This window comes from Dipodomys merriami, unplaced genomic scaffold, assembly GCF_024711535.1.
Source record: "Dipodomys merriami isolate MVZ:Mamm:240054 unplaced genomic scaffold, mDipMer1.0.p SCAF_17, whole genome shotgun sequence".
Taxonomy (NCBI): Eukaryota; Metazoa; Chordata; class Mammalia; order Rodentia; family Heteromyidae; genus Dipodomys; species Dipodomys merriami.
In genome coordinates this window covers 3,621,012-3,640,632 of record NW_027203048.1, presented here as the reverse complement: position 1 = coordinate 3,640,632, position 19,621 = coordinate 3,621,012, and positions in this window count along the sequence as shown.

Genomic DNA, 19,621 nt, shown 5'->3' with positions numbered 1-19,621 from the left:
CTCACCCTTGGCCGAGAAACATGGTGGGTTCTTAACGGTGCCATGGAAAACATTTTGCTGAAGTGGAAGCCCAGATAATTAATTCTTTTGTAAGGTTTAAGCCTCTTTTTGAGATGTCCCTCTCCCCCCCCCTCTATAAATAGCACTTAGAACAGTTTCCATATTTGAACTGCCAGCTCACTGCCCAGGCTCTGCCTCTGCAGACAGTGTCTAGGACAGGATTTTGCCCAGAGATGTCAGGGACAACGTTGTTGTTTTCTAGTTCTCTGTTGTTCTCTCTCCAAAACGTTTGCAGTTGGGTCTAGAGTTTTGTCTTTGTTCTGCTCCATGCTGTGCCCAGGGGTGGTGGTAGTGGTGGGACCCCAGTTCAGGTCTTGTTCTATGGGGGTTCTGGAGGCATTCAGGCCCTGGAGCTCCTCAGAGAGCCAGCTGTCACTGGATGAGGAGACCCCTTTACCCTGCTGTTCAGAGGACGCTTCCTGGAAGGGGCTGACCTGGTGACCCTTGTGAAGGTGGGAGTGTTGTTATAGCCAGGAAGAGGAGCTGGATGGAGAAATGGAGCTACAGGCTCCAGCTCCCCTGGGTGTTTGCTTTGGGGAGCTGGAGGAGCTGCAGGGTGGGCTATGGAGCAGTGGGGTCTCCTCGCAGGAAGAGCACCGACACACACCAATTCTCTTCTTGCTTGTCTAGGTAGTTGGGGGTTGGGGCAGAGACATTGTCCACTAGAGGGCAGTGCAGCACCACGGAGTGCTGCCCAAGTCCTGAGCCACATGGTTAGATCTGAGGGAAGAGAGCGAGACCCGGTGAGGATCCCATGATCCTGTGGGACTAAGCCTTCAGCCATAGCTCTGACACACACACACACACACACACACACACACACACACACACACACACCTCTGCTTGACCAGTCACGAGACCCTCACCCCCACTCCATCACATGCACCCCTCCCCCCGCCCTTGTGTGGCGCCTGCAGTAACCTGACCGGGGCCAGCCATGGGCCTCCCACCTGCCGGGCAGCCTGGTGCAGCTGTTTGTGTGGCGGGGCTGATATAATGTCCAGAAATTTCGTGTTCTATTTAAAATGACACCTGTGAAAATAATCTTCAATTTGTAATTTAAATACTGTACTACTCCATTATGTGAGCTGACAGGAAGTGTCCCCGTGGCTTTGGGGGAACACTATTCTCGTGTGCCCCCTCCCTCCTGTGTGCGCCCTGGATGCCGCTGGGTGGAGATGAGCCTGGCTTTCCTCCTGGTGGGCACTGGAAGTGGGGTGTCCTGTCCCCCCTCCCCCCCCTGCTCCGGGCACTGGCATGGTATCATGCCACCAAGGCCACTGAAGTCCATGTGGCCAGGCACCAGCTGTGACTTCCTGGGGAACATGGATCTGGGGAGGCCGGGTGGCTGGAGAGCCATTTCTGGCTTCTTGGGGGTATTTCTCTTGACAGCCCTACCTGGTGAGGAAGGTGTTATGTCTTTGATTGACAGTCCACTGCTTCCTTTCCCCTTTCCCCCTCCTTCCCTTTGTTCACGAGACAGAGTCAAGTGCCTGGCCCTGAGGAGGGCTTGGTGGATGACAGTGGTAGCTCTTCGTGTTTGCACGATGCCTAGGAAACTACAAGCTCCTGAGTGTGTGTGTGTGTGTGTGTGTGTGTGTGTGTGTGTGTGTGTGTGTGTGTGTGTGTGTGTGGTTTGTATCTGCAAAGAGCTTTGCTACTTTTCCTCTTCTAAGGCGAAGGCAGATGTGGGCTGAATCCCTTTCCACAGGAGGAATTATAACAGCGTCCATTGACTGAACTCTGTCTACGTTGGACATAGTCTCGAAAGGCTTTATAGGCATTTTTCTATCTTCACTGCTAACGTCGAGGGTGATATTAACACTCTCCTTCCACAGGTACGGAAGCTGGCTCACACACACACAGGCTCTTTCCTATGTCACCCGCTACATGCAGAGCTGGGGTTTCAACGCAGGTGCTGTCTTTATAAAACACTGGTGTGAGAAGCCCCGAGGCCTGCTCCCCACTGACCACACGGAGGACGCGGACTGTTCAGAACTTCCAAGTCCGTTCACACGCAGATTTTCTCCCTCCAAGGCCCTATGCCACCCCTGTGATGTGCACAGAGAGGGATTCGAACTCCTATTTTACACAGGAGGAATAGAAGCCCAGGCCTACACAGTTCCTTCAGGTAGGATTTATCGTTTGGAAAGTAATCTGGGCACGTTCTGGGTCGCTGGCAGTCAGAGTGTGTCCAGGAAAATCCGCGGTGGCCGCGGGGGCCCTGGGGTTCCTCCCGTCCACCTCGGGGTGTCTTTTCCTTTCATGGCACGCTCAGCGGGGGAAATGTTTTTTTGGACCTTGCCTTTTGGGTTTCTGCATTTTTTCCTTATTCACACCAGACTCGGCATCTCTAGAACTTGGTTATTCTTGGAAGGGCTGCCTGTGAGAATGGGCTTTTGTTTGGATTTCTGCTCTCCCTGGAGGGGTAGGTGGGGGAGCCTGGAGCCGCAGGTCAACGCTGGCCCTCCGCTCTTCCCCAAGCCTCTCTAGCTCAGCAAACCAGGGCCATAGAGAGGAGCTGCTGCCTTCCCTGGGAAGAAAGGTAGGAGTAGGTGCAATTCCTACGATGACTAAGGACGGGGTGCGAGATGCCGGTTGCTTCTGACACAGAGAACTGATTCTAGAAGCTTCTTATGTGAGCTACTTTGGACAGATAGCACCCTTGGAAATGTGTGACCCAAATGTTTATGCACTGGCATGTTTCAGAGCTTCAGGGAAGCTAGAGAGGAGTCCCTGTGGTGTGGTGTGGTGTGGTTGTGTGTGTGTGTGTGTGGTGCAAAGAGCACTTGTCAAGGCCTGTAAGGCTGCAGTCATGAGCATGTGAGGATGCTAGGAAATATCTGGTGTCTGCTTTCTCCATTCATTCTGCTTGAGGGAAGGGTTGCAACCCATGTGTGACCCTATCCCCAGTCTCTAGCCCATTTCTGGTACCTAGAAGGTACTTTATAGATAATTATTGAATGTGTTCCCTCATTTTAAATTATTCTTTTATAATGCAGTGAGGTATAGTCACATACTATAAAATGCACAAAACTAAAGTGTATGTTTCAATGAATTTTGCCAAATGTACACACACACCACACACACACACACACACACACACACACACACACACACACACACACACACACACACACACACGAGCCAGATAAGGTAAGGCATTTTCATTTCCTGATAATGTCCCCAAAGTTTCTGTCTCCAACTCCTTCACCAGGAAGAAAACCCAATAACATTATTCTGAATATAATCCTCATAGATTCATTCTGCCTATTCTTGAAAATCAGGCAATATTTGGGTCAAGCAATTGAACTTTGGTTTTCTTTGGCTCCTTGAGCTTAACAGGATGTTTTGAAGGGCCATTCATGTTGTTTGTATGACATCAGTCCATTCTTTTTCATGGTTGTATATTGTTCACTTGTTACATCTCTTTCAATTTGTTTATCTATTTCCCCTTTGATGGGCTTTTGGCTTGGTTAGAGCCTTTATGAATCATGTTGCTGGGAGTATTAACACCCAAGACTTTGTGTGGAGTGTACTTTTTTCTTTTTTCTTTTTTTGCTTTTTTTGGTTCATTCCATTGGAGTGAAATTACTGGATCGTAAAGTAGATGTTTGTGTAAGAATATTCATATCATTTATAAAAATGTGTAAGACGTTTTTTCAAAGTAGTTGCACCATCTTGTGCTTCTATAGAAAAGTAGGAATAAAATCCTTTCCAACATTTGGTATTGGTATTTTTATTTCAAATCATTCTAGTGAGTATGTAGTTGTAAATCATAACTTATGGTTTTAATTTGAATTTCTCCAATGATGTCGAGCATTTATATATTTACTGTCCACTTAGATTTCTCCTTTGTGAAAATTTACCTAAATCTTTTCCTATTTTATGCTATATTTTGGTTTTGACTTGTAAGGTCAAAACTTAGAATCCTTTGGATTTTTAATTTCTTGTTGGATATATATCTATATCTATATCTATATCTATATATCTATAATATTTTCTTGTGGCACATCTTCTTGGTGTTCAATGCATTTTTTAGCTAAAATTCAAGCTATTACTTTTTCTAGTACTCCTGTGCTGTTCCTAAGGAAACTCTGCCCCTCTCTCCCCTACATGTATTCTATTATATTGTGTTTCTTTTAAAAAATATTTGTATTACCTTTAAGTAGTTGTTCAAAGGGGCTGCCATTCAGCAAAGTAGTATATGAATGCAATGGATCTGGACCAATGTCACCCTTTGGACATGGTCTTAGCATTTTCACTGGTGTGAGAAGGTCTTCCGCAAACGTTTTTGTGTATCGTATGAAATGTGGCCCAGAGTGACACTCTGGGCCAGTGACTTCTGCTGGCCACTGTTGCTGAGTTCCCTTCTGCCATGGAGAGCAGGCTGGCCCCCGGTGTCAACGCTGTGACAGTATGCTCCACAGCCTCTGCCAGTGTAAGTCAGGTGCCTCTGTCTTGGGCAGCCTTTCACAGGCAGTAGGGAGGGGGTTGACACATGGGGTGGTGGATGGTTCAAAGGACAACCTGCTGGAATTTAGAGGATGGTTCTTCTCCCTGGAGTCCAAGGAGAAGGAGATTCTTGGGATGGGCTTTGAAAAATGGGAGGATTTTAGGTGCTAGTCAGGAAATGGTCTCTGATCAGCAGTTGGGTACTATGGCTCTCCCTGAGGGCAAGGGTGCAGTGGGAGACAGGTACATATGAATACACACACATGTACATCTATGCATGCCTATATATACTCACATATCTGTACATATATGGATCAAACCACCAAACCTACTTTTCTCTGGCTTCTTTAGCTAAGCATGTCTATATCTGAATCTATGTTTACATCTACATGGGATATAAATTTCAATGGACATGTTAAATCTAAGCTTCATATGGGTCTGTGTCAATGTCTGTCTGTGTTGATGATTATGTCTACATCCAGGCCTGTGTCCGTGTTTGTGTCTGAGTGGGCCAGTGTCAGAATCAGCATTTCCAGTAATATAGATTCAAATGTCACAGTATAAGCGTTCAGTTCAGGCAAGGTACTGAACTTTTCCTGGCCTAAGCTGTAGCCCACGAATCAGCACAAGAAGGCTACCAGAAGTCACCTGTGCCAGGCCTATCACCACGCAGCCTGAGTGGCCCGCTGCGGGGGAAGGGCTGAGCTCTCACGTTGGTGGTAGGTCATTGGCAAAGGCAGGGAGTCCCACTCTCCTTTCAGGTTTGGAACCTGAGCTCTATCCACTTACTTCCTCCCACTCTTAGTGCCAGAGAACCTTCCATCCCTCTACTTTCCTGAGCTTGGCAAGACTCTGTGATGCTGTTCCCTCTGTGGGTCATCTCTAGGACATCAGCCCTGTATGGCTTTGGAGTTATTAAGGCACCAGAGCCTCTCTCTTCTCCCCTGCTAATAACATATGGGCTGTTTGAAGTCGGGGATTGGATGCTAGTGGCCTTGGCATCTTCCCGTGTCACGAGATGACAGTCTGAGCCACACTGGACCCACAGCCGGATAACTAGGCTGCGATCGTTCTACCTCGAAAGGGAAACTCAGGCCAGCACCTCGTTCTGAGCCCAGCCTGTAGAGCTGCCAAGCAAACTTCTCAGGTTAAGTCTCTTTGGCTTTTCTAGTGGCTTTGATGCTTTCTGTGTTCTCATTTTCTTTCTTTCTTTCATAAATAGATTCTTCCCCTGAACTGTCAGATCTGTGTTCTGTCATGGCTGCCAGGACCTGTACAACCTGGCTAGAACAGCAGATCCTGGAGGCCCAGTTTGTTTCTGCCCTGACAGCAGACTGGGGTGGGGAGATGGTGACGGTGGTTTCTGTCTCCAGCCTGGACCCTGCCAAAAGCTAGCGAAGGGAAGCCAGTGCCTCTGAGCATGGTACAGGCCTTGTAGGACAGGGATGCCGCGTGCTGCTCTTTCTGTGAGGCTGATGGGGAGCAGGTCCAGGAGACACAGAAGACATGAGTTCCTGGCTGGAGCTCTTGGGTCCTGCTGTGGCAAGAACTGGAGTCCACTGGCTGCTCTTCTGGGTTTCCATGCACACGCCCTTTGTTCCCCATGCTGGGGTCCCCAGGGAGTCCTGGGCATGACTTACTTCACCGCTGGCAGCAAGAGCTGCAGATTCCGCTGCACCCAGAGCTGCGAGATTTCCCCACAGCCCCGAGGGGGAGCCCGGGGCCAGGGCAGTGTTCTTCCCCCACAGAGCCAGAATATTCATCCATTGAAAACCCAGTCTTTCTGTTCATTTTCTCAGAGCCTTCCTGAGGGGGCTGTTGCTGATTTAGCGGACGCTATGTGTCCTGTGGAGCAGGCAGTGGAGAGCTGTTGTTTTAATCCAAATTTGGGGACATCTTCAAGGCCCCCCAGGGCTCTCTGTGGGGCCTGGGCAGAGCTCTGGGGAGGGTCAGGGCAGGAGGGGGAGCCCTGAAGTTCTGGCTCCCTTCACCTGATCCTGGGACCTGAGGATGGAGCTTTGGTCTCCTCCACCGTGACTCTGTGGCCCATCCAGCCTCTCTCCTCTCCCTGTGGAGGAATCTTAGGTGAGCCCTCAGGCATCTATTGTCTAGAAGGGTCTGATGGCCCTATTATGGTTTGGATTAGGAATGTCTCCCCCTGTCCTCCCTCCCCCCCAAGCCCATGGTAAAGGCTTAGTTCCCGGCTGGGCTCTATTGGGAGGGAGTGGAAACTTTAGGACAGGACATGGGGCCTGGTGGGAGCGTGTAAGTCAGTGGGGGCAAGCCCTCGAAGGGATGGTATGTCTTCTTCTCCCTCCTCCCCCTCCCTCCTCCTCTTCCCCTCTTCTTTCTTCTTTCTTCCCACTCCTTTTCTTCTCCTTTTCCTCCACTACCTCCTCCTCTTCTTCTTCCTCTACCTCCTCTTCCTCTTCCTCTTCTTCTTCCACCTCAGCCTCTTCTTCTTCCTCCTTCTTTCCCCCCTCCTCCTCAACAGCTTTTCCTTCTCCTCCTTCTCCTTCTTTTCCTTCTGCTGATGCTCCTCTTCCTCCTCCTCCTCCTCTTCTTCCACCTTAGCCTCTTCCTCCTCCTCCTTCTCTTCCCCCCTCCTTCTCTTACTCCTTCTTCTCCTTCTGCTGTTGCTCCTCCTCCTGCTGCTGTTCCTCCTCCTCCTCCTCGTCCTCCTCCTCCTCGTCCTCCTCCTCCTTGTCCTCCTCCTCTCCTCCTCCTCCTCCTCCTCTTCCTCCTCCTCCTCCTCTCCTCCTCCTCCTCCTCCTCCTCCTCCTCCTCCTCCTCCTCCTCCTCCTCCTCCTCCTCCTCCTCCTCTTCTTCCTCTTCTTCTTCTTCTTCTTCTTCTTCTTCTTCTTCTTCTTCTTCTTCTTCTTCTTCTTCTTCTTCTTCTTCTTCTTCTTCTTCTTGTTCCTCCTCCTTCTCCTTCTTTTCCTTCTTCCTCTTCCTCTTCCTCCTCCTTCTTCCTTCTTCTCCCTCTTCCTCTCTCTCATTCCAGTGAAGTCTTATATGAACTTCATGTGAGCCTTGCCATGGCTTGAGAGCTCATTCCTGAGTCTCCCCCCTCTTCTCTCTCTGCCTCTTGGCCAGGAGAGGAATGCTTTAGCCACACACTCTCACCATGATGTGCTACCTCCCCACAGGCTTGACTGACCATGACCTCTAAGACTGTGAGCCAAAATGAGCACTTCTGTGAATAAGTCAATTAACCTAGAATTTTTTTACAATCATTACTGTACTCCTGTCTAGGCCGTGGGTTCCTGGGAATGGAAACCTTAGACAGTTTATTCTGGGCCCCAGACACGGTGCCTGGCTCAAGGCAATGTCTTTTGAGGGTATGTGCATGCTGATGAAACTCTAGGTCTTCATAGATCATAGGGAAAGATCGTAAGGGCTGATGGAGTGAATCATCTGGAATTCCCTTGCTTCCCTTCTAGGGTTCCCATTAAGGTTGGGAGTCCTCTGTGCAGATGCTACAGGAGGGGCAGAGGCCAGAAGGCTGGGCTGTGTGGGGATGAGAGCAGATTCCTGTCCTTCCACAGGCTATCAGAGTCTTGGGTCTGCAAAGCAGCAGTGCGCAGCGCCTGGAGGGCCTCATCCACGTGGCTGACTAGGAGCTTCCTAGCTTCTACAGGCCCCTTGACCTCTGGCCAGCTCTGGGCTGTTTCCCAGACCCCTGAGTTTGTTCTGGACGTCCCAAAATGTGCTCCCCATCAGCCTTCCTGCCGTGTTTGAAGTAGCCAGTGAAGTAAGTTGATACTTGCTGTAGCTCAGGGCCTAGTCAAGCCTTGCAACCCAGCCCTGATTACACAGGCCGGGGCTCTGCACTGCCATGTGTCCAGTGCCTGGCTGACAGTAGGACCAGAGCTGCTTAGGATTTCCAGGAGTGGCGTGCTCAGGTCTGGGCGGTGGGCTGTGATGGCGATGGTTATTGCAATGTGTGTGCAGTTGAGTGACATCATGCTATTGAGAGCAGGAGTCTTTTTTTTTCCCTTTTGGTCAGTCTTTTCACACAAGTTTATGTTTTTCAGACCTTAAAACTGCAGGTCATTTTTTTACATTGGCTATTGAGAGCAGATGTGACTGATCCCTATCGAGTTCTACTGAAAAAAAAAAAACCCACGAGGGGGTTGCAGAAGGTCAAATGCAGAGTGCCTTTCAATATCCATTATTATTTCCTCCACTCATTGGCCTCAGCAGGAAGCCTGTTCTCAGTAATGGCAGCTTTCTGAAGAATCTCAAGCTGCCTAGCCCCAGGCCCTGAACCATGGGTGATCTCTACACTGGGAGCCCCATTGAGGGGCAAGAATGCTCAGGTTAAGCAGCCCAGGACTCAGCATCATATAATAGCTCAGCTTCCCTGTCCGAAAAATGAAGTACAGACCAAGAGCTCCATACTTTTGGTCTTGGGGAATCCCAGATTGCCAAGTGTATTTCTGGCATAGCTGTATGTTGTTCCTGTGGCTTGGGGAAGTTCATAGAGACGCTCTATGAGAGACAAATTCTCATCTTTCCCTGCTTCGGCACTTGGCAGGTTGAGCTGGTGAGAGAAATAGATTTGGTGTCTCCTAAGAGAATTGTGAGAGATGACTTCCATGTTCATACCTGCCATAGGAGTCACGTAATGACTCTTCAGGAAAGCTCCATTTTCTTTCTTTTTTTTTTTTTGCCAAATGAAATTGTATTTATTTTATCAACTCATTCTAAAAAAGGAAATGACATGGTTAGGATTTAAGTAAAATTTCAAGAAGTTGTTTTAATATGAGCACTGAATTTAGACTTTAAGAAGGAATAGTGTTATAGAAAACAAGGCACAGGCGGATGACTTTTCAAGTTGTAAGAGCCATCATTCTATGACTCATGCAATTAATAATTAAATCATATTTATATAAAGTAATACACACACTGGATGAATGCCAAGATATGGAAATGAAAGAATTTTTCTTTCCTTCCTTCCTTCCTTCCTTCCTTCCTTCCTTCCTTCCTTCCTTCCTTCCTTCCTTCCTTCCTTCTTTCCTTCCGTCCATCCTTCTTTTCCTTCTCCTTCTCCTTCTGCTTTTCCTCCTCCTGCTCCTCCTCCTCCTTCTTTCTTCTTTGTTTTTAGTTTTTGATGATTCTTTCTCCTTTACCTTATATATGGTATATTCACATATATATCTTCGCAGGAAGGAAGGCACAGAACTCAAGGAAGAAAAGGTGAAAAAGTGCAGCAGTGGAACTCATTGACACTGATGAAAGTGAACTATACAACTTGTGGGTGAATATAGGAAGGAGGGACTTGGAGAGAATGAGGGAGAAAGCTCCATTTTCATAGGCCACTTTTACAGGAAAGTTGTCCATACCTCTACAAATGTATAGTTCCTCTGAAATTAGATTTCCTTATTCTTGGACGTTTTGGGGCAAAGGTGGGGTGTTGGGTGGTCTCAGTTTCTGTTTTCTTCTGTTTCCAGTCTGTGGTAATGGTGAGCACTGATTTCCTATGCAAAACAGTATATAGGATCCTGCTGCAGAGGAGGTGGGTAAAGTGACCCCAAAGGAGATACAACTCCAGACACAAAGGTCACATTGCTTCAGAACACAGCCAGACCAGTACTGTGCTGGGGCTACCTCTGGGGACCTATGGCATTCTGTGATGGCCTCTTGATTCAGACAGGACATGTTCCTAGGAATAGACATCAGTGTTTTTGTTACCATGGCCTTGGAATTGCCATGGGAACTCATTTATGCATTCATTAACCTATTCAGATTGGTGGCTTCATCCCTCCTTTCAGCATCCAGCTATCCATTGGCTGATTGATTCAACCATCTCTATCCATTCATCCATCCATCCATCCATCCATCCATCCATCCATCCATCCATCCATCCATCCACCAATCCACCCATCCATCCACCCATCCATCTATCCATCCACCCACCCATCCATCCATCCACCCACCCACCTAGCAAACATCTATACAGCATCTCCTTCCCATTATAGTGATAAAGGCAGTCATTACCTTTGTGCTCAGAGCAGGCCTCATAAAGAAAACAATTAGATCTGATGGAGGCAAAGAGTGGGATGAGGATAGAACAAGGACTATGTTTAACTATAGAGAGTAAATGAACCATCTCAGGAATGCAGGAAGAGAGTGGGAAAAGAAAAGAGTCAGACTTAAAGACACAGGAGGCTATGATGTTCAAAGTCCCACAGTATGGTAAACTTGCCTTATTTGTGGATCTTTTAGACATGGTTTTGACATAAGTGTGGTCAAATAACTCAGATGATCCAGAGAGAAGCTCTTGGTCAACACTGCCTTAGTATTAGTTGTGTTTACAATCTCCATTGTATATGAGATCTGCTGAGTGTTCTGCTTTTAATTTTGTGAAAATCTGTCTCCCCCCAAACCAGTGATGCTTCTAAAGCAAGGTAAGAGCTGGTGGGTTTAATTCAGTAATAAAGTAAAAATTTGAGATCAATGGAAAGGCAGCATGTCCTTAGTTGGAGTTGGCTTTTGATAGGGGAAAAAGAAATCAGGCATCCATAATACAGTGCTGAACTTTAAGCAGCCTGAACATGTGTGGTTTTTTCCCCAATGGCGGTCTTCTTTCTTTTTTGTGTGTGTGTCCGGTCGTGGGGCCTGAACTCTGGGCCTGGGCGCTGTCCCTCAGCTCTTTAGCTCAAGGCTAGCGCTCTACGACTTGAGCCACAGCGCCACTTCCGGCTTTTTTCTTTTTGCTTATGTGGTACTGAGGAATCGAACCCAGGGCCTCAGGCATGCAAGGCAAGGGCTCTACCACTGAGCCACCTTCCCAGCCCAATGGGGGTCTTCTTTAAGCCATGTGTCCAACGGTACCAAATTGACATCAGACACCTTGGTCCCTCTTTGCCTTCTTTCTGATGGTCCTGTAAGTATAAGCCTGCACCTTGCACATGCCCACTGGAAGGAGAAGAGGCTGGGCAGAAAGGCGAGTCCTAAAAAGGCCTATAAGAATTTGGGTGATTGAAGAAAAGCATTCCCATGAAAGAAGATTCTGTATTACTTGGTTCTCCCCTCACCTTTTAAAGTGTATATTCTCTTAAAGAACATCATTCTTAAAAATACTGTACAGAGTGGTTACAGTTACCTGAGTAAGGTAATGAGTCCATTTCCTATCTAGCCTTGTTACCTCCTCCTTTGTTTTTCCCCTACCATCCCTTCCTCACCACCTTCCCCAACTCCTCCCTCCCCCACCCAAAATTGTAAAGTTCATTTTCCACATAGTGTCTTTTACATCTCATTATTACAATGGGTCAACTTGTATCCTTATTTCAGCATTTTGATATTTCCCTTCCCATCCCCAAGTTCTAAAGCAGTATGTACAAGATGCAGGGCACTGGATCAAATATAGAGAAAATGGGTTATACCATGGGGGAAGAACATACAAAAGAAACAAAAAAAAATCACATAGTACATTATAAGTACATTAAAAACAATAGCAAGAAAGAAAAAAACCACTTATGTCCCAATCTTGGAGTTAATTTCACTTAACATCATCTTATATGGTCATATATACATAGCTTTTGACCTTTTCTGCTTGTCCTAGACTAGTTTTTGCAGTTAAGGGAAACCAGGGGACCTATGTTTCTTTGGGCCTGGCTTACTTCACTTAACATAATTTTTCCAAGTCTTTCCATTTCCTAACAAATGGGGTGGTGTCATTCTTTCTAATGGAGGCATAGAATTCCATTATATATATATATATATATATATATATATATATATATATATAATGGAAAATTATATATATATATAATTTTCTTGATCCATTCATCTACTAAGGAACATCTGGATTGGTTCCATATCTTAGCTATGGTAAACAATGCTGCGATAAATATAGTTGTGCTGTACTAAAGTTAGTATAGCCTTGTTTGTGATCATTTGAGTAAATGACCAAAAGTGGGATTGCTGGGTCATAGGGGAACTCTATGTGGAGTCTTTTGAGGAACCTCTATACTACTTTCCAAAGTGGTTGAATAAGTTTACACTCCCACCAACAATGCAGTAAGGTTCCCTTCTGTCCACATCCCCTCCAGCATCTGTGGTTATTAGAGTTCTTGATTATAGCCGTTCTAACTGGGGTGAGGTGGAATCTCAATGTTGTTTTGATTTGCATTTCTTTTCTGGCTAGAGAAGTTGAGCATTTCTTCATGTGTTTATTGGCCATTCTTATTTCCTCTTCAGAAAAGTTTCTCTTTAAGTCTTTAGCCCACTTATTTAAGAACATTATTCTTTTGACTTGAGATTGTCTGTCCATAGTTGTGTCCTGGGGAATCTGGTGTGTGGTGGATGTTTAAGAAGTTTTGTTGGCTGAGTTAGGCCCAGAGTGTTAGCCTAGGCTCTTGGAATCTCTTGGTCTGCAGCCTGGAATGATGGAGCACACACCTCTCTGACTGTTTAGTCTCTGTGATTAAGACTAGGACACTTAGATTCACCTGTAGCTGAAGCCAGAGCTGCTGGGCTTCTCCAGGTCTTGGCTCATACCAAGGGATACAGTTCTTCTAGTTATTTCCAGAAATACCTCAATGACAGTGATTCTATGCCTCAGCTGCCACAGCTGTACAATAGTCCGTCATGCCATCCTTCCCCTTGCCTTGTGGGGCAGGGGATGGGATGGGCGCCCAGGCAGGGAAGCACCCTGAAAAGTTAAGAGCTGTGTCTCATGGTGCTCAGAGGGAATGGTGGGCAGCATGGGAATCACAAGGAATAAAGCATTTTGGCAGGAAGTCAGCTCTTCATTTTCTAAGAGGAAACCTTGCTTAGACTCTTCAGGATGGCTTTGCTTTAAAGGAGGAGGCTGCAGCTTTCGGCAAGAGGTCAAAGGGCCTTCTTCCTCAGGCCTTATGGGAAAATTGGCTAGCAGTATTAATAAAGGCATCCTTTTCTCTCATCAGTGTAAGATGCCAGGTTACGGTTGGCTAAAGCGCTGTAGCCTTGGAGCCAGTTAATCTTCTAAGTCCATATTTTTTTTTTACAGGCACTGTGGGAGCTGTTTCCAGCAGTGGGATAGCAGGATTTGTATCCTACGGTATATCCAAAGAAGAATTCTGTTCTTCTTTGATGTTCCCTGGACATCTTGAGACACTTAGGGCTGTACTCTCAGGGACTAGTGGAAGGCTAGGTTTCACGGCCCTCATTATGCTGTTAAAGTAGAGCCAATCAAGAAAACTGAACCTCTTGAGCAGAGAACTGTATTCTAAGTGGAGAGCTGGTCCCGTCAGCAGTCCTTGCTCTGACTTCTTGAACCAAGAACTACATTTTATTGCAGTCTGGCTAAGAGTAAGCTGCTCTGCTGCCTGTATAATTGTTTCACAGTTAGAGGTTAATGTGGATTTTTTTTCCCTGACATTTGGAAAATCAGACCTTAAAAAAATGGAGTTTAGTGTTGTGAAGAACCATCAAAAACACAGTCGGCTTATGACTTGGAAATCTGTCTTAAAAACCCTTTGAGATGTTGTACCCATCTCCTGCAGGGTAATTTTTTTCTCAATAATTCAGGTAGCAGAGCCCAGTGGGGTGATTTTTGTTCGGGGCTGAACCCAGCACACTGTCCTTCTGCTCATGTCTTCATGGCTCCAGGAAAAGCACAATTAGCAAGTACACCAGACCCTCTTGGCCTACCAGCTGAGAAGTGCTTCCATGCCCATGTGACCTTGTCGTGGACCCCATAACATACCATCTATGTTCACCCCTCACCTCCAATCCCCCATCTCTTGGCATCCCACCCCCATTTTCATCCAGCTCACCTCTTCAGGCTGGAACAAATCTTACCCTGTTTTGTAGAAAGACTTCTCTCATCATCACAGTCTTAAAATATTTTGTCTTCTTCATTCTCAGTTGTGCACTGACATGACAGAATGGTAATGTGTTTGCTAGGAAGAAGCAACCAGGCCTGGGGTTAAAGCTTGGCTCTGTTGTTAGCTAACTGTGTGACTTCAGATAATTGACTTTACCTCTCGGAATCTGCCTTGCAAAGTTGGCATGTGGGTTCAAGAGAGAATTTTGATGAAAACTATTCATGTAACATCTGGCCTTTGGCAGGTTCATGAGAATGCTGGTTCCTTACTACTTTCCAATCATTATAGTTAATTGAGGACTTGCCATTTCTATCCCTAGATTTCAACCTGGCAGGTTGGGAACTCATCTTGTATCTCCCATGGTGCATTGCAGTTTCTTGTAAAGAAGTAGGGAAGACTGGGTGGAAGGAAGGTTGATGGGATGCAAAAGGAAATTCTAGGAGTCTGCCACACCACAGCCATGGCCACAAAGGCCAAGCCAGAACCACTGAAGTCTGTATCAAAGAGCTGATGGAATGCTTTGCCTCTCTTTTCCCAGATGGTAGGTAGGAAACCACCTCAGTGTTCCAGCCCATAGAAGGGTCAGGAGAGACCAGGCTGATTCCAAAGCATGAGTGGCCCTGGGGATTCAGGACATATGTCGATGATGAGTTTCATTGGCAACGTCCCAGCTAGCTGGTCTCAAAGCCTTTCCTCTGCTCCATCAAAGCCCACAAAGGACTCAGTAGGATTGATGATAGGAGAGACTTGTAGAGGAAGGAGCCAAGAGGAGCATCTGTAGAGATGACTGAGAATTAAATCAACCGCAAAAGGGTGCAAGGCCTTGGGGGTGGGAGGGTGGGGGAGGGGGGAAGATGATGATTGGCTGGGCTGAGGGACTTGGGGCAAGAAATGGGGGTGGTGGTGGTGGTGATGAGTCTGAAACCAGCTTGAGGAAGGGGAAGGTGTGGGCCTGTCATACTGACATGCACCTTGTCCTCCACTCCTGACCCCCTTGGTGGTTCCTGTTCAGGTATCGTACCCTGTTGAGAGGCTCGGTTCTAATCCCACTTGGTCCTGAAGCCTCCCTGGGTCCTTCACTGTGAGGATGTGTCACCTTCTGAACCTTGCTCACATGCACATTATGCCCGCCCTGTCTGATGCCTCACCAGCCTGACACAGTCAGGCCTCAGAGTCCAGTGGCCTGTCTCAGGTGTTCTGCCAATGAATGAGGGCCGGTTATGGAGAACTGACTATATCCTGGTTACTGTCTTAAGTACTTGACTTGAATTCTCCCATTTCATCTTCCCAGAAAATGCTGAAGCAGGTAGCAATTGTAGCCATTTCTTTTTTAAATATATATATATATATATATATATATTATTGTAAAGATACTTACAGAGGGGTTACAGTTACATGAGTAAGGCAATGAGTACATTTCCTACCGAGCCTTGTTACTTCCTCCTTTGTTTCTCCCCTACCTTCCCTTCCCTCCCCATCTCCACAAATCCTTCCCTCTGCCCCCAAAAGCTGTAAAGTTCGTTTTCAAAGTAGTGTCTTGTACATCTTATTGTTACAATGGGTAAACCTGTATCCTTATTTGAGCATTTTGTTATTTCCCTTCCCCTTCCCAAATTAGAAGAATGTATATGTAAGATGCAGGACACCAGAGTGAAATACAGTGAAAACGGGTTATACTATGGGGGAAGAACATACAAAAGACACAAAAAACACATAATATATTATAAATATACCGAAAACAACAGCAAGAAAGAAAAAAAAACTCTTGTGTCCCTATCTTGGGGTTCATTTTACTTATCATCAGGTTATATGGTCATATGTACATAGCTTTTGACCTTCTTTTCTGTTTGGCCTAGACAAATACTAGTTGTTGCAAATAAGGGAAACCAGGGGATATGTTTCTTTGGGCCTGGCTTACTTCACTTACTACAATTTTTTTCAAGTCTTTCCATTTCCTAACAAATGAGGTGGTATCATTCTTTCTGATGGAGGCATAGAATTCCATTGTATGTATGTATGTATATGTGTGTGTGTGTGTATGTGTGTGTGTGTGGTGTGTGTTTATCTATCTATCTATCTATCTATCTATCTATCTATCTATCTATCTATCTATCTATCTATCTATCTATCTATCTCACATTTTCTTGATCCATTCATCTACTGAGAAGCATCTGGATTGGTTCTATATCTTAGCTATGGTAAATAATGCTGAGATAAACATAGATGTGCTGGTCACTTTAGAATAGCCTTGTTTGTGTGTGTTTGAGTAAATGCCCAAAAGTGGGATTGTTGGGTCATAGGGGAGCTCTATGTGGAGTCTTTTGAGGAACCTCCATACTACTTTCCAAAGTGGTTGAACAAGTTTACACTCCCACCAACAATGCAGTAGGGTTCCCTTCTGTCCACATCCCCTCCAGCATCTGCTGTTATTAGAATTCTTAATGATAGCCATTCTAACTGGGGTGAGGTGGAATCTCAATGTTGTTTGATTTGCATTTCTTTTTTGACTAGAGAAGTTGAGCATTTCTTCATGTGTCTATTGGCCATCCTTCGTTCCTCTTCAGAGATGTAGCCCTGTTTCATAACTCAGAAAGCTGAGGCTGATTTGCCTCAGGCTGTTCTGCAAAGAAGCTGGACCCGAAGCCAGTCCTGCCCTGGACTTTGTGCTGCTGGCATCATGCTGTCCTGCCTCTTGTAGATTCGCGAGCACTCCACAAATGACAGTCACTTCACTGTTATTGTGGCTAGTGTATCGATCTTGATATCTACCACGAGGATCTGCAGCTAGCTCTGACAGCTCCAACCACAGCACCTACCATTACCACAAATAACACAACTACAATGATCATAATTATAAGTCGTATGGAAATGATACCACTGTAACTACCACTGTAACAAACCTCATATTTTTCTTACTTTGGCAGTCCTGTGGTTTGAGCTCAAAGTATTATGCTTGCTAGGCTGGCACTCTACAACTAAACTATGCCACCAGCCCTGTGTTTTTTTACAGGTTAATTTTAGGATAGGGTCTCACTTCCTGCTTGCATACATGTCTGAGCTTCAGTTGCTGGAATCAGGTGTGCACGAGAGCATCCAGCTTCCCTCTATTGAGATAGTCTTGTGGACTTTCCTGCCTGGGCTAGCCCTTGAACGGTGGTCCTCTCATTCTCACTCACCTACATAGCTTGGGATGACAGGTGCATGATGCCTCTCTAAGCTATGGGTTGAGACAGGGTCTTGTGAATCTTTCCCTCTAGGCTGGCTTTGAACCATAATCCTTCGATTTCTGCCTCCCAAGTAACTAGGATTACTGGCAGAAGCCACAGGTGCCTGGCTGTACCACATCTATTACAAATACCAACATGACAATTATATTTACTACTATAGCTATAAGTATTGTTACAATGACTCCCAACTACTTGACACAATGACTGCAACTATAACAAACTACTCTAAACCTCGGTGCTATGACCACTGTCACTTCCCACTGGTTGTTCTAGAAAACCTTTTTTTTTAATTTGAGCAAGTATCTGGGAAATCCTGGTTCTTTCTGGTCATTGCATTCTGACTGCAGTGGGCTGTGGAGTGGAATTACATCTTCCCTTCCTGACTCTGTGTGTTACTAGTTGTGCAACACAGGCGGGCTACATAATCCTTTCATGCCTCAGTTTCTTCACCTGTAAACATTGGTATTAGAGGTCTGTTGGGAGGAGTCTATGAGTTGTTATACAGCAATGGCTGGCACCCAATGGGACTATATGGGAAAGCTAGTTTTTTTCTCCTTCTTTCTCTTCTGCCATCTCAGTGGATTCTCAGCCAGTTCTCTTACCTTCCTAATGGAAAAGAAGGCTTGGAAGGGATGGTGCATGTCCCAATGAGGCTTGTTTAGGGACTTGGAAACACAGAAGTATGAGCTTTCCAGAAAAGTTTTCTTTTCTGAGAAGCCATGTGCTTTGGACAGGCAACACTGAGGCACACCATGTTTGAAAACCCAGTGCCATAGACAGGGGGACTGGACAGGTCCTGTCTGAGAGGAGTCATCTGAGCCCCTGAGCAAGGAGGGAAGACAGCACTGGGAGGGGCAGGAAGGTGAGGAGGACTGCCCAGGCAGGGGTGAACCAGAGACCAAGAGGCCTTTCCTAAGAAAGCCACAACATTCTGTGTGTGATCTCAGAATAGGCCAGCCACAGTCCCCACCTGTGGGCAAAAGACACAAGTTTAGGCTCTACAACAAGGCCGTGCAATGACCATATTCTCCCTGAAGTTCTGCAGGGAGGAGCACAAAGCATCACTGAACTCTTAACCTTGCAGTATCTATTAGCCTAAATCTCTCTCGCTGTCACGGTAGCATCAAGAGCTTTGCCTTGGTGGCTCACGCCTAGAATCCTAGCTACTTAGGAGGTTGAGGTGTTAGGATCACTGTTGAAGCCAGCCAGGACAAGAAAGTCTGAGACTCTTATCTCCAGTTACCCACCAGAAATCTGCAAGTGGCATTGTGCCTCAAAGTGGTAGAGTGCTAGCCTTGAGCAAAAAAGAACTCAGGAACAGGCCCTAAGTTCAGGCCCCATGACTGATGACCTCCCGCTCCCCCAAAGAGCTTTGCCTTTACTCAGGCTTGTGTTCTACATCCTAACTCTGCCATTCTGGCAGCGATCAGGGAGTCACATGTCGTCTCTTCACCTGCCCGATGCACAGAACAAAACTTGACAGTCTTCCCCACTCCCCCTGAAGGTTGAATGACATGATATTTGTTAAACAGAGATGGAAACCAGCAGTATATTTATCCTTGAACATGGATTCTCAAGGTATGGTCCCTGTGCTGGCTGCTGGTTGAACTTGTTAAACATGCAAATACTTGGACTCCATCGACGGAAGCTACTGATTTTTGGTTTTATTGAATATAAAATCTGAGGTGGGGCTTGGCAGTCTGCTCTCTTCAGAAGCCCTCCAGGTCTATGTGATGCGCGCTCAAGGCTGAAAAGCACTAATCTAACACAGGCCCAGGATGCAATGCCGAAGAGTCCTTGTGAGGCTGCTCAGCCCAGAGCCTGGAACACCGTAGGTGCTGAATGTATGACAGTTTCCCCGACTTCCCCCTGACCTGGGCAAGGCAAGGCCCAAAGGCTTCCCCGAAGAGGTTAATGCTACTGCAGACCTTCTGGAGGTGAAAGGGCCTTGTTCCCCTGGAGGATAGACACATTATAATGACTTCATTTGATTAAAAGGGGATGTTGATCATTAGTTATGACCCAAATTTCTTCTCTCCCCGGCAATCACTCCAAAGT